The 14,884-nt window shown below is 54.4% G+C and overlaps 1 protein-coding gene across 3 annotated transcripts in view; it reads right to left on the bottom strand.

Annotated features, from left to right (window-relative positions):
• Window positions 1-14,336, bottom strand: part of CAPN15 (calpain 15) — a 56,288-nt gene extending 41,952 nt beyond the window's left edge. For all 3 annotated transcript variants that reach the window (XM_084216613.1, XM_084216615.1, XM_084216614.1), the window contains exons 1-3: window positions 14,234-14,336; window positions 8,640-9,021; window positions 8,384-8,550 (exon numbers count right to left, since the gene is read on the bottom strand). The gene's annotated coding sequence lies outside the window, so the exon portion shown is untranslated. The remainder of the gene's footprint in view (window positions 1-8,383; window positions 8,551-8,639; window positions 9,022-14,233) is intronic.
• Between the last annotated feature and the right edge of the window lie 548 nt (window positions 14,337-14,884).

The raw sequence follows: 14,884 nt of genomic DNA, 5'->3' as shown, positions 1-14,884 counted from the left end.
ATGATAAAATAGGTAAGTAAAGGCAAGATGGGTAGAACAGCCCCTCAATGCAGGCTGAGCCAAACAGAGGAAGGATGCCCAGGCGTCAGTAGCCTTTTTCCCCCTTGAGATGGGTTAAACTGCCACATAAAGCAATTCCACAGCCTGGTTCAAGATCACTTCCTCAAGCTGGTAAAGCAGAACCCTTGGCTTCCTCCTGCTGCCCGTGGAAATGCCAGTTTTAGCTCATCCCAAGAGGAGACAGACATGCCTGCTGCCCGCATCGCTGCCGGCTCCCACCGTGGTGCCGCTCTCCTGGCCCGTCTCCTCCGCCAGCTCCAGGAGCCAGAACAGGCAGCTCTGCTCTGCAGGGAGGAGAAAGGCTGGGAGCCCTGCTTTAGAACCTGCAGTAAAACCCCACACTGGGTGGAGTTGGGAGAGGAAGGGAGCTATAAATAGGTGGTGGATAACCTAGCTAAGTCAGAGTGATCTCCGAGACTGTCTGGTCTAACTGGGCTGCTTGGCTGTGAGCGCTGCGTGAAATCGGATTTCTCCAGGCAAAGCAGTAAATCCTTCTCCTCAGGGTCATCCTCATGCCAGGTGAGAGCAGCCAATGAATGATACTGAAGGGGGAGCGTTGCCCAAAGGTGGGGAGAGGGCAAACCAGTCTGAGAACAGGAGTGGCAGCAGCATTACAGCCCAATGCAAAGCACGTAGGTGCTCACCACGCCGAGCCCCAAAACGCCTTTGGCCAGCACTAAGCAAATGAGGAGCCTCCAAGAAGTCAAGGTGAGAATGGAGATTGCAACCCAGAAAGGGAAGGGTCAATTAAAGAAGAAGAAAGCCACTCTGGAAACATTCAGCCTTATTTCTGAGGAATTTCTGCCACTGGGCAGGGAGCTGCCCCAGGAGATGACCTGCAGGCACGTGGCTGAACAGGGGAGGGAGGCTTCAGTCACTAAAAGGGAGCAAACTGCCAAGAGTTCCTCTGTCTTGGCAGGAGGGAGCAGGATTTTTCCTCTAATTAACAAAGCACCGCTTCCACCTATCTAATCTGGAGAGGAAGCAACAATGTGAACAGATTGAAGTGTCTTGAGAAGGGTGGATCTCACTCATGGAAATTAACAGTTAAGCACCTTAGCAAAATGCTGAGTTTGGATTTTGGTTTTCTGCCCCTTGCAGCTGCAATAATTACCAGGTTTGAACTGATGCTGGGTAACTGCTCCCAAAATATCACTTTCAAAATGAAACCAGGTTTGATCTTGCCAGCCCCAAGCCATTCACAGCTGCTTACCCTGATCTGTGGTACACGATGCAGACCCTGCCTCAAATTCTCCACCAGACCCTGGGCAGCAGGCATGTACTGAGTGTGCAGGACAGCAAAGCTGTCCCATGAGGCTTCTCCTGCTGCCAAGACAGCAAAGCAGCTGCCTGGATGCTTCCACATAACCTTATTCCTCCACACCAAGGAGCAGTGCTGACCCTTTGGGCCCCAGCTCTCGTGTCACAGCAGAGCAGGCAGGAAGGGTGGGGACCTACCCAACCCCCTTTCCTTCCCTCCAGTTTCAAAGTAGGTCTTGGCTCTGAAGAGAGCAGGGGAAAAAAAAAAAAAAGGAACTAGCCCATGTGTTTCAATGCATCTAGGAAGTTGCAGGATCAACTTTTCCTAGCATCAGCCCCAAGCTCTTCCCTTTGGCACGCAGCAGGAAGAAGAGACAGAGCTGCTGCAGCCACTGAGGAAACCAGGGAGGCAGACTCACCCCAGCTTGTCCCACGTGCAGCAGCCCCTCTTTGTGATGGGATACCCCCACACTCCTTTTCCCAGTAATTTATTGATCCACGTGGCACAAGCCAGCTTTGCTCCTGCTTAAATTTTCCAGCCTCTCTTGGTTCTCAGCCTTGGAAACTCAGGGACAAGACTTTGCCACTTCATTAATTCCTCCACTCCCCCAGCCTATAAATCAGGTCGATTCTGAGCTACTCCCTTGCTCCAGGGAAGATCTAGGAATGAAAATACCATCAGACATACTGAGCTCCAGACAGCTCTGGTCTGAGGTGAGGGCCAGCAGCTGGCCCAGGAGAAGGCTCACCATGTACCTGAGGGAAACACATCCCTCAAAGCTGTGCCCAGAGGAAGCTGCAGGAGACTTTCTTCTAAGATTGAACCAAGTACCAGCCCTTCTCCTCCTTCTGCTGTGTCAGCTCCTCTGCCTGGGGGCTGACTAAGATCCACAGAATGCTCTGAGTTGGAAGGGACCCATAAGGATCATAAGTCCAACGCCTGGCCCTGCACAGACACCCCAGCAATCCCACCCTGTGCCTGAGAGCATTGTCCAAACACTTCTGGAGCTCTGGCAGCTTGGAGGCCATGACTATTCCCAGGGGATGCCAATGTGCTGGGACCTGGTACCACCGTCAGCACCAAAGGAGGAGCTCTCTGCCTTCAGTCCCATGCCAGCTGCTGCTGGCAGGGAAAAGCCAGGGCTCCTAAAGAGCTCTCACTGTCCAGTGCCCACACACAGCCCTGGAGGAGCAGCCTCTTCCCTGGGGACTGCAGGATGTTACTCACACCCTTAAACACCAAGGAGCTCAGGCACAGCTGGAGGAGCTGCGTGGGGGCTTGGAGCTGCAGGAGAGCACTTCAGACATCCTGGAGGAATGGCCAACCCTTGGTCTCCCACCAATGCTGCCTCCATGCACAGCAGATCTCCCCTGAAGGAGGCACGTGCTCAGGGAGACCAGGGCAAGCAGGGAATGGTGTGCAGGGCTGGAAGGTGCACAGCACGAGATGGGGCAGCCTAAGGAGGTTATAAAGTGCCAGAGCAGGTTGGGATAGCTAAGAATGCAGAGGGGAGTGTCTGATGGCGTTATGCTAGTCAAGGAAGGGAAAGGAGCTCAAGCATGTGTGATCTAGCCAGCCCCCAGCTCCAGGCAGGGTGGCAGGACCTGAGGATGTGCAAAACCAGGCACCAGCAGCAAGAAGAGCATGTCTGGAATTCACCAGGCTGAGATGACCCTGAGAAAAGAAGTAACCCCAGGAGAGGAAGGGAAAAATTCTCTCTTTTTCCACAAGGCAGCAGGGGAAGAGCAGACAAGCAACAAGACACCCACCTCAGGCAGGCAGAGCACTGAAACCCAAGCTGCAAACACCGACCCAACGAGAGCTCCACGGCTCAAGTGCAGCAGGAGCAGGCGAGCTGGAACACTCTGTGCTGAGCAGGTGTCCTGCACACAGCTGGGGACAAGACAAAGTTTTGCTGTTCTTTCTCCCTGCCCTCATCTGCAAAGCCAGCCCAAGTGCTGCAGTCTTGGCAGGAAATGAAGGTGTCAGCAAGTTCCAATTCCTTGCAAAGCTTCTAACAGGGAGGGGTGGGAAGGCACCTCCAAGGACAGACTGAGGCAGGGGTACAACTGGAGGGATGGGACAGTGGTTGGCACAATCAGCTGGGATGGGGGAGGCTTTTCCAGCCCTTGTGCTCCACACAAAGCTTCCCAGGGCTCAGTGACTCAGAAAACTCTGCCTTACCTGCCAGGGCCAAGGAGTGTGCATGGCTCGAGGATGACAGGCAGTGTGCAAGCACTGCAGCTGGGAGGACACAGAAAAGGGAGAGAAGGGTGAAACTCACCCACCCAAATGTTTGTTCTGGGGCAGAGGGAAGAGAGTCAGATATTCTGGCCTTGCAGGAAACTGAGGAGACAGGAAGCTTTAAGTGAGCTGTTTTCCAGGTCTTGGTGAGAAATAAGACCAGTACACCACTTGCAGAGATATCCCTAGCTGAAGTGAACTGTCTGGGAGCAGATTTCCAGATGGGCTATTAATGAGGTAACAAGATAATTGAACCTGGAGTCCCAGATCAGCACAGAACAGGATCTCACACTCCATGCTGCAAAGTTCAGAACAGCAGTACATGTCTCTGGCCACAGACACCAACGTGCAAAGGTGAGCTTGAGGGTCTTTACCTTCTTTCAGCTACTTTGAAATTAGTTCTGGCCCAACTTTAGCCCAGAAGAAACTCATACACAGCAGCTGAATTGGGCTAAGCCGCATTTAATGCACAGCACTGACTCTTTGTAAGTATGCAGGCAGAGGAAGAGGCGTCTGAAGTGTGAAGTGAAAGACTGACACAAAAAGCAGATGTACTGCAGAGCCAGCTTGGCCACACAGCAACTACCAGCCAAGTCTGAACAAAGTTTCCTCTTCTCCCTTGCACTGGACACTGTAAACCAGTGACAGATAATCCAGGGAGCTACTGGAAATCTATCCCGGTCACTTTGAGAGAGGGGATTACACAGATCTGAAAGGGCAATCAGCATCTTAATCACAAGCTGGAGGGAGAAAAAGAGGAGAAGCAGGAAGGGTTTTGCAAAATAAGGGTTAACTTCAAACCACATCTCCACTGACAACTGCAAAGCAGTTTCTGAACAGCGTGAAAATGGCAACAAGGGCACTGCTGCAGAAGGGTCTGAGTGCACACACGTTTAAGAAAACCCACACAACGAAATCCCTGCAAGCCCAGGGCTCTATTAAGTCAATTAACACTGCTCCATTGAAGTGCATCGAGCCGCGTGTGTCCCGCAATTGGCGGCCAATTGTGGGGACTCCGGAGCTCAGCACAGCGTGGGTGGGCTGGCAGGGCACTCCCAGCACCGGCAGCGAGGAAATGCCACAGGGACACTCGCAGGGGAAGGAATAAAACAACACAAGCCACAGCATCCAATCCCGGGAAGCTTTACCAGCAGATCTCATTTCCAGATCTTTTCCTCCCCGTGTTTATAATCCTTGCAGCAGAGTTCTGCCATCCTACTCAGCTCACAGGCTACCCCAGCTACAAAAGATGTCAGGCTGAAAAATCACCTCGACAGACTGCCTGCTGAGACCAGTTGCATTATAAAAACAGGAAGCTCTTGCCTGCCTGCTCCCAATATGCTCTGGATTGAATGGGAAGGAGCATACGCAGGGATGCTTTGCAAGAAGAGCACACACATGGGACTCCTGCCAGGAAAAATGCATCTTGAGTAACACATGTGCTCTTAGTTTCCTCTTTTTTCTGAAAGGTTTAACTACACTCTGAGCTACCCAGCAGCAATAAACCACTTTTTTCCCCTCTTTCTCACTTATAGCAGAGTGTTGCTTGGTAAACAGCAGATCTTCCTGTCTGAGGCTGTGCCAGCCTGTGCTGAACAGAACTGTTGTTATTGCACATTCACAGCTAGAGATAAACATGAATAAGAGCCACGAGTAAGAGCCAGGCACTGGTTCTTCAATACACTGCTTTATCAGCTTCACCTTGATTCAAATGTTTCTGACATCTCTCCCTCCTGAAGGGGCAAGGTGGCACAAGTAGCAAGGACAAACATTTAAAAAGAAAAGACAGAAATGACAGCAGCACATAAAGTGCTCTTCTGTACTTGCTAACATTCACAAACTGTGCAGCTCACAGCTCCACCTGCACTTGAAACACTCAAAAGCACAACAAGGAAACAAATGGGTCCAGCCAACCCAAGCTGCCCAAATGGGAAAACAAAACAGCCTTCAGCACATTTCTCAGGACAAATCTCCAACCAGAGCCACAACTGCTGCAGGACATAAAGGTTACAGAGAACCAGGGAAGGAAAAAAATGTGCAAGTCATCATCTCATCTGCAAGCTTACACTCTGCAATGACACAGGCACAGCAAACCAACCCAGGAAAAGCGGACACTGGAAGTTGAGGAGGGTTTCTAACCTTTCCAAGAGCAGACCTCTGGACCAGCTGCTCCAGAAGCACTGGGGAAAAAAGCACAGCATGAGTTCCAATAATTAGTTCCTGGACAAGTTCATGACCTGCATGACGTGACTGCCCATCTTCAGCAGCATGGAACTGGACTTGATGACCCATGAAGTTCCATCCCCCCAGTCACTCAGCAACCCAAATTCATAGAGGCCCATACATAGCACAGACACAAGGTCATTCCCAAAAGGACAGCAGGGATTGTATCTATAGATCATGCTAAGTTGACAGATAAGCAGATGAAGGGCTGGCCACTGCAGAAGGAAGGGGAAGAGAATTGCAGCAAGAAACAGCCTCATAACCAGCAAAAACTCAGGGCACAGACTTGGAAAGCAAAGCCTGAGAGGCAGGAGGTGGAGATGACCCCTGAGCACACTGTCCCCAGACACTCCACTGACAGCTTTAATTCTAACACAGATTAGACAGACAGTAAATATATCATTTGCCCAAGACACATCCAGTTGCATCCCTTCCTAGAGACAGCTCCAGTCCTCACTGCAGTGCCCTGCCCAAGCCACACAGGCAGCAGCACCTGGCTGCCTCCTTCTGCCATTTTAATGCAATTTGGCCTTCCCTGGCTTTCATCAGGCACCACGTCCCAATTTCCACCCCACTGGCCTAGATTTAAGCCAACACATCTCTAGCCGTGCCTCAGGCAAGCGCAGAGGTGGAAGAAGCCTGTCAGACAATGGTGCCATTTGGCATTTCCGTCACAAACAACCAAGAGATAAAAGCACAGTAATTGCTGAGAGCTGCACAAGAGGCCCCTGCCTTCCTCAGGAGCACAGGGAACTGGAGAGAACATGGAGGTGGGACAGACTCAGGGGGCAGAGAAGAAGTTCCTCATCTAGAATCAGAATCACACAATGGTTTGGCTTGGAGGGAACCTTAAAGCCCATCTCCTACTACCCCCTGCCACCTTCCACTATCCCAGGCTGCTTCAAGTTCCATCCAGTCTGGCCTTGAACACTTCCAGGAATGGAGCAGCCACAGCTTCTCTGAGCAACAGGGAAGCACAGTTCAGCACAATCATTTAATAAGAAAGCACCACATTACTGCTCACCACCTCTTCACCTCCAGATGACACCTGAAAAACACAGCAATCCTTCTGCACACTGATGTGACAGCCAGGCCATTGCTTCTGTTAAGAGATCACGCTCTATTGAAATTACAGGTGTGGAATAACACCTGGCACAAGGAAGTGATACAAACAAAACAGTGCCTGAGACCACCACAACCCTCCCCTCTCCTCACCAGAGTAGTTTTACTGGGTCACCATCTCCATCACAAGTGGCCCCTCTTCAGCTACACCAGTACAGCTGGAATTGTAGGATATGTTCAATTACACACACCTTAAGCAATATTTTCTGGGAACAGTCATTTGAACAAACACAATGGTCACATGAGGAAAAGACTGTACTCTGAGAGGGCTGGAACACAATGCAGATGGTTTGAGTAATGGTGGAGCAAAGCCAGCCAGCCACAAGAGGTACCTCCAGCATGAGGAGGGAGCTGAGCTTTAACCAAGGGCTGCTGGCTGCATCCTGAACCAAAAGGGCAGATGGAGAGGAGATCATGTTACTGGAGCCACTCCCACATGCCTTGTGAGACACATCCACAGGCCTGAGCCGTGTGTGGTGCTGCAGACCCCAGGCTCCCTCCAGCAGGCTCTGCTTGCTAAGACATGGCAAGGTCAGGCAACAGGAACAAGGGCAGGAGCTTTTGGAAGACATTTCAAGGCTGCATCAAAACGGATTCAAGAGCAGGAATGCCACCTCATCCCTCTCAGCCATGAAAAGAAACCGTGGTGGAGATCTGACCAACACCTGCCTGGTGACAGCTACCACTCAAACACCAGAGTGCTCATGGCCCAGCTTCACTGACCAAAGCCAGGAGAGGTTCCTGCAGACCTTCTGCTGTGGCTGGGCATCAACAACACATAAAGACTCCAGCTAGTCCATAAACAACCAGCCAGGCCAGATGGGCCACCACACAGCAAGCACCAGTGTCCATCTCATTAATCCAAAGCCTCAACCTGGATGAGGCCACATCAACCTGCATCACTTGAATCCAAGGACAACACCATCACACACTGCAAAGATATCCTGATGGTCCAAGCTCAGACTGGCTTCCCAGCGCCTCGTCCTGCCTGCAAGCTCTATGCCCAGGCTGAGAGCAGCCCAGCCACACAAGGCACAACAGTCACCTCTCTGTCCCAGTGGGCTGGGAACTGCCACAGCTCTGTGGTTACTGCAGGCAAACCTATGTAGAGTTTCTTCATTTATTGCCCTGTCCTTGCACTGCCTCAAACACATCCTGGGACAGACATGTGAGATTAAGATTGCGAGGCGCTGGAAGACCCCACAATTTCTCTTCTACTTTCACAGTTCCTTCTTCACCATGAGGAAACCAGAGGACATTGGTATTCCCACCCTTTTAAGCACGTAGCCTTCACACAGCCAGCACAGAAACACTCAAGAGGAAGAATTCAAACAAGGAAGAAAGACAAGAACGAGAGGCATGAGAGACACGAAGCAGGGTAACTGCGGTCACAAACCAGAGCAGAGAAGGTCTCCTTCCGTCCAGCCCCTCCCAGCCCAGCCCAGTGCCAGCTGAGTCAGAAAAGCCTCTCACCCAACACAATTCCTGCTTGGCAGGTCCAGGGCCAGTCGCTGTAGGGTCAGCCTGGTGTCCCACTGCTGGCACCCGCTGAGTGGCCTGGCTGGAGGAGCATGCTAGAAGGTCCCTGCACCGAGCACTGGGAGCACACCAAGCCTGGAAGGAGCAGCTGCTGTCCCAAGCTGCTGGACAGAGTGAAAAAAGGCACGTAAGAACAGATGACTGCTGAGACTCAGGGCCCATCAGCATAGCACCAGCAGAGACAACCAACCTCACATTTTTGGTCCCTCAATCAGCATCCCCTTGAACTCCAGCCCGCAGAGCTTCCCACGACATCCAGCTGGAGCTTGGTCCCCTCTGGAGAAAGCTTTTGGGTCAGCTCAGACTCTTCACTTGTGCTCTCAGAACCTTTGGCTGTGACTTTACAGTTCCGTGCCCACCGCTGGCCTCTCTCCCTGCCGGTGGCTGCTGCTCAGCATCCTGGTGGGAGCTGTCATCAGAGCAGGGAATGGCACACCTTGGGAGCACAGCAGGATGGGGCACAGCAGGATCACATGGAGGAGGACTCTGGACAGCTCTCGACAATTAGCAACAGGGCAGGATCTCCCGAGGGGCCGGATGGGAACGCAGCGATGTCTGGCGGGGCACGCTGCCTGAATGTTCAAATACAGAAACAGATGTTAATTACTGTGCATAGCCAGGACATCATTACCAGCTACATCTCCTGGAGATTCTGAAGTACAAATTCCTCTGATTATGCCAAACATGCCCATCCCACCCCCAGAAGCCATGACGTTTGAGTAGTTGCCTCAGCAAACCTCCCTCCTCTGAGATATTTCCCCTTCCTCCTTCATAATCTCTGCTCTCAAAACCTGTTTTAATGAAATTCCTGCTTTGGGGAAGCGCTGTCTCCTTTGGGACGGGCTTTTAGCAGATGGAGCAACAAGAACCCTTGTCCATAAGTGTCTGGCTCTCCAGCACACTCTTACTTCCTCTATTTTAGGTTGGGGACGGAGGACAAAAATAAGGATTCAGCTGGCACCATGTGATCAGTGAGCCTCTTTAGCAGCATGGCAGAGCAATTCTGCCCCCTCACCTTGCTCACCATCCCCACAGCCACACCATCAGATGCAGTGTGATACCCCTGGGGTAGGTGATGGTCAATTCACAAAGAGCTTTTCTCTTCTAGCACTCCCCAGCACTGATAATTCCAGGCCGTGGGGAGAAGGTGCCCCGTGGTGAACATCTGGACAGGTGCTGGTAACAGAACCAGAGCAGCAGAGGGAGGGTGTACAGAATGGGCCAGGAACAGCACTCAGGACCAGTAATAAGTAAAAAAGGGACTGATTCAGGAACCCTTCAGGCTCCAAAGGACCACCCTGATCCTTTTAGCCCAAGGGTCTGTGCAGCTACACAGGGAGTTCCAAGCCCACAGTCCCTCCAAGGCAATCACTGAGCGGCTCCCACACTGAAAAGCAGGAGATTCGGGAGAGCTAATGAGGCAGTGAGACCAACACCAGCAGACAGAGCACTACCCAAGTGCCACATCACATCTGTATCCTTGCACATTCCACGGGATAGGAAGGGAAAGCACTCAGCTCCCAGCAGCTCAGCACAGACTTGCTGGCCAGGGCTGGAATTCCAAGGACTTCCCGAGCTCTGCCTGCTGGCCAGAGTCTGCAGGAAGCAGACTGACAAGGGACAAGCTGGAGAGCAAGACCTTGACCACATCAGTGCTGCAGCCTCTGTGGATTGTGGATGGCCACAGGAGAGGACAGAACTCAGCAAACAAAGACCCTGTGCTGTGCTCCCACTTCCATGGACCACCGCAAACACAGGGAATTTGCTGCCAGCAAAGTTGTCCATGAGTAACTTTCTCTGCAAACCTTTTTGTTACAGGAGCAGAAGGACATAAGTTGGGAAGCTGCCTGTGATAGCCTCAGTAAACTGAAATCACCTGGGCTGGGACTGGGAACCAGATGCTGAAGGGGAAACTTTGGTGCCACTGGGAGCATCACATTAGAAATGCAAATGGGCAGCATCACTGGAGGAGGACAACAGCTTTTTGTAAGGTCTTGGTCTCTATTTCACCAAACTGAGAATGCACTGATAACCCTGAGGTTTGGCAAGGCTGCTCACATCAGGGCTGGGGCAGGACACCCCACCCTGTCACTGCCACCATCCCTGACAGTGAGCCTACTCAGGCCCACGGCATTTCCTACAAAAGGGGCTGCACTGCAGGAAGAGAAAAGCTCTTTCTTTTTTTTATGAACACTCATTAGAGTTTACACCGTTGGCAAAGTGTGGAGGCACGCATTTGTGGAGGAACAGAGATATGGTTCCAACATTGGTTTTAATGTGCAAGCCTAAAGACTCGGCTTCAGTTTTTAGAAATCAAACTTGATCATCTCAAGCTGGCAAAAATAGCCCCATGTTCCCTTGAGTTATTTTCTTTTCAAATAGGCAGGGTACAGCACAATAGGAAATATCAGCAGTTATGTATTCAACCTCCAGAAACCCAACGGGCCAATTCCAGCAACCCACGGCAGCTTTCCAATCCTCCCTGATCTATTTGCTGGAGTTACTCTGAAAAGCAGGCTGCCCCCGAGCCATTCAGCAAACTCCACGTCCCGCTAATTACATCAATATAAATGTATTATCTTGGCTGTCAAACACGGGCTGCCTGAACAGGACAAGGCTCTGCCATGGAAATGCAGGAAAACAATTGCTCTTTCTGCTGGTGACACATTTCTCTGGATCCTATTTCCTTGCCAAGGCTCCCCCTTCTCCCTTCTGCCCAGGCACCAGGGCACCAGCGCTCTTTTCTTCCAGAGCAAGAGGAAATGGCACACAAAAACCTCCTCATCCTTTGAGCAACTGAACACGAACAAATTTTGCGAACACCACCGGCATTTCCTCTCAGCCAACCTGAGAGCTGCCAGCACACGGGGAAGGGAGCTGTGAGGGCAAGAGTTAAATGTTTCTCCTGAGCAGGCAGCAGCTCTTCTGCCTCTCTTGGCTTCCTCAGCTGCCATTGCTAAATGCAAGGCAAGTGTCAACACTCCAAACAGCAAATGTGACAGAAATTAGGAGCAGCCTGCTCCTCCCTGCCCAGCCTGGTGACTGTGGCCTGGAGAGGGGGGAGCTTCTCAGGAAGGCTCCAGCAGCAAGGCTGAGGTGAACACAGGCAGATGCAGAGGAGCAGGGAGGCAGCTCGCTTCGCTCCAGAGTGGGATTATGACGGAAAATGAGGAGGAAGCCACTGACTCACCTGTCCCACCCGCATAAGCAGCTTTCCCACCAAAGGCTGCACTGAGTGTGACCTTGATCAGAGCCCCAAGCTCCAGCAAAACAGGGGCTCACAAGGTTCTCCTCAGCTCTGGGCACTGGGAAAGAGCCATGATGGCAGGACACTGGGCTGACACACACTGCCCAAATCTGCCTCCTCTGACCACAGGCAGCCATAGTTCCTCAGTCCAGCTTCCCTCTGCTTCATAAAAATCCTCACTTGGAGAAATGCCACAGCGTCTGGTCCTTCCCAGACCCCTCTGTTCACAGGAAAGGTCAGAAGAAAGCCAGAAAAAACTAAGCCTGGACTCAGATGAAATGGGAAGATGGGAGGAAAACAGCATTTCTCCACCTAGGAGCAGATGATATTTCCAGTAGCAGGGATCAACACGACCACGAGGCACACGACACAGGCTGAGTCTCTCTCTGGATCTCACGTGCAACCAGCACAAACTTGGAAAGCTCCCACAAAACCTCCAGGACAGAAGAGAGCAGCGTGTTTTCCACGAGTTAAAGCCAACTGCTCTCAGCTGGCTGAGGGAACACCAGGGCCATGGCCACCTCCCTCTGCAAAGCCAGCAGAATTCCGAGCAAAGATAAAGGGTGCCCAGAGCAAAGATAAGGGGGGAGCAAGCAGGAGAGTGAGGGGTAATCAGTGCATCTGCTGAGGGCATCCAGGCTCCTCTGTGGGGTCACCCAGCCCTTCCACCACCACGAGACAGCTCCGAGCCTGGGCACGACGCCTGACCCTTTTTACGTGCAACTTTAGCACTTTTGAGTTGTTTTCCAAGATTTATTGCGATTCAGGAGACACCGTGCCTGGCCCACGCCTCCAGTTCCCTTATGCACCAAGTCAGCAGGCTGGAGGAGGCTGCTCTCCCTCCTGCCAAAGCAATCGGGCCTAGCAAACCCAGCCAGTCACATCAGACCTTCAAAGGGCTCACTAGCCATTCAAACCCCCCCGGGAAGGGAGCAATGTTGGGTCTTGCCTTCTGCCTTCAACTCTTAAAGCCTTGGACACAAACAGAAGCTGATGCAATTCAAAATGAGTTAATATCCCCACACACATAAAATCAGGGTAATTTGAATCATGCCTTGGACAGGTTATGCTCAGACAGCTCAGCCCTGCTCTGGTGCACTCAGGGGCATGAGCCAGACTGTTCAGCAGGATCTCAAAAAATGGCCAGACAAAAGCCACCAGCAGATTCTCAGAGTCACAGGCAGCCAGTCTGTCACCACAGGTCTGCTCCAGTTTAGGGAAGAGCTCAGCCCTGAAGCACAAGTCCCTTCAAGTCCCAGGTGACAAACGTGCAAAGTGTGGCAAGATCTTTGCATTCAGAGCCACAGTCTGGGATATGCACCCCTCACCTCTGCCTTGGCTCCCTCCAAACACAATCTCCCAGTCTCCATCAGCTCTTGACCCTCCCACAGCAGTGCAGCACTGTCCTGCACCAGTGCCCCAGGCCACGTGCAGCCAGCAATTCCCACCTAACCTTCTGTCTGACCATGGGAACCCACCCAGCCGCATCCTGGGCCTGCAGGCCTATGGAGAGCCAAGCTCCACTGAGATTCCCAGCTTGGAGGAAACAGTATGACATTTCAAACACAACGTTCACATTATCCCATCTCCTCTTACAGGCCCACGGATGATCACCCTGAACAGATGTTTTCTAGTGCTTGGGGGATGTACCCCAGGAGCAGGGAGAGGAGAGAGCTCCGTAAATGGAGAAGCTGGCAAGTACAGAGCTTTTTCCATCCCCTACGACTCCTGCATGCAGGACCCGGAGGCTGAGATGCTTCAACTGCAGCTGAGCTGACATGCAGCAAAATCCAGGGGTCTTGGTGAGACACTGGGACCCAACTGCCTTAGGATGTTGAAAACCCAAGGATAATAGCCAGTCAACTGATTCTAAAGAGAAAAGTCGCAGAGGGTTGAGAAACTCTGCATAAAACCCTGCTCAGCCCCAGCACGGGTGTCTAAGCTGGAGGCGAGAGTGAAGAACTGCAGGACAGGCAGCCCGAGGTGCTGGGGGCTCTGCCGTGCTCCAGCCCGGCGCCGGCACTCGGCGGTGCCTCAAGCGGGGCTCCCCTGCCCGCGGCAGGAGCCGGGAGCTGCGATCTCGCCGCGCCGGGCGCGGGGCGAAGGCAGGTCAGGCACTGCAGCCTAAGGCGGGCAGTCACGGAGCCGCCCCGTCCCCCCGGCTGCTGCACGACCCTCGAGCCCGTTAAAACCCCTCCGGCCGTGCGGCCGGGCCGGGGCGCGAGCGGGGCCCCCGCAGCCCCGTGGTCTCTGCATGCCCCGGGCAAGGCACCCGGCCGCCGCACAGCCCCGAGCCGGGACCCCGGCACCGCCCGGCCCCCCGGGCCGCCCCGGCCTCCAGCCCCCGCGCGAGCCCACCGGCAACAGGTGGTGCGGGGCGGCCCGGGGGCGGCCGGGCCCAGCCGGCGCCTCCGGCCGGGAGAGCCCCGGGCGACCCCCGGCGCGGGCGGGAGCCGCGGCCCGCGGGGCTGCGGCGGGAGGCCCCGGGCGGCCGGCCCGTCCCCGCTCCCTTCCCCCGCGCCCCCGTCGCCGCTCACCTGGGGGTGGAGGCGCCGCGCTGCCGCTCCGTCCGCCCGGCCCCGCGCGTTCCCCCGGGCGGAGGAGCTCGCACCCGCTCCGGCCGCCTGCCGGCCCTTCCTCCCGCCCGCCCGAGCCCCGCGCCCGCCCTACGCCGCCGCCGTGGCGCAGCGCCCCGTCCCGGCCGCGGGCGTGCGGCGCGGAGACAGCGCAGGGACCGTCGTGAATAGCGCGGCGGGACTACGAGCCCCGAGGGGCGTCGCGCGCAGGAAGCGGAAGGCTGCGGCCGAGCGGGGCACCGGGAGCGGCGGTTCGGGGCCGGGGCAGGCCCGGAGGAGCCCCGGGCAGCAGCGGTGGTTCGGGCCCGAGGGACCGGCGAGCTCCGGGCGCGCGGAGGGCGCGGGCCGCAGCGGCCGGTGAGGGGCGGCGGGCGCTGTGCGGTGGGCGAGGACTACGACTCCCAGCGTGCCTTGCGGCCCGTGGGAGAGCGCCGACCCCCGGCCGGGGGTCGCAGCGCAGGCGGCGCTGGCCTCGGGGGCGGTGGGACCTGCCTGCGTTGAGGATTCCGGAGGGTGCCGGGGGGTATTGGCTGCTCCGGGGATTCCGTGGCTCCGTTCGTCCGGGGCCGCCGTCTGGGAAAGGCGGATGTGTGGCACTGAGCCCTCACACGT

The sequence above is a fragment of the Fringilla coelebs genome, assembly GCF_963513975.1.
Source record: "Fringilla coelebs genome assembly, chromosome: 16".
Classification (NCBI taxonomy): domain Eukaryota; kingdom Metazoa; phylum Chordata; class Aves; order Passeriformes; family Fringillidae; genus Fringilla; species Fringilla coelebs.
This window is presented reverse-complemented; position numbering and strand designations above follow the sequence as displayed.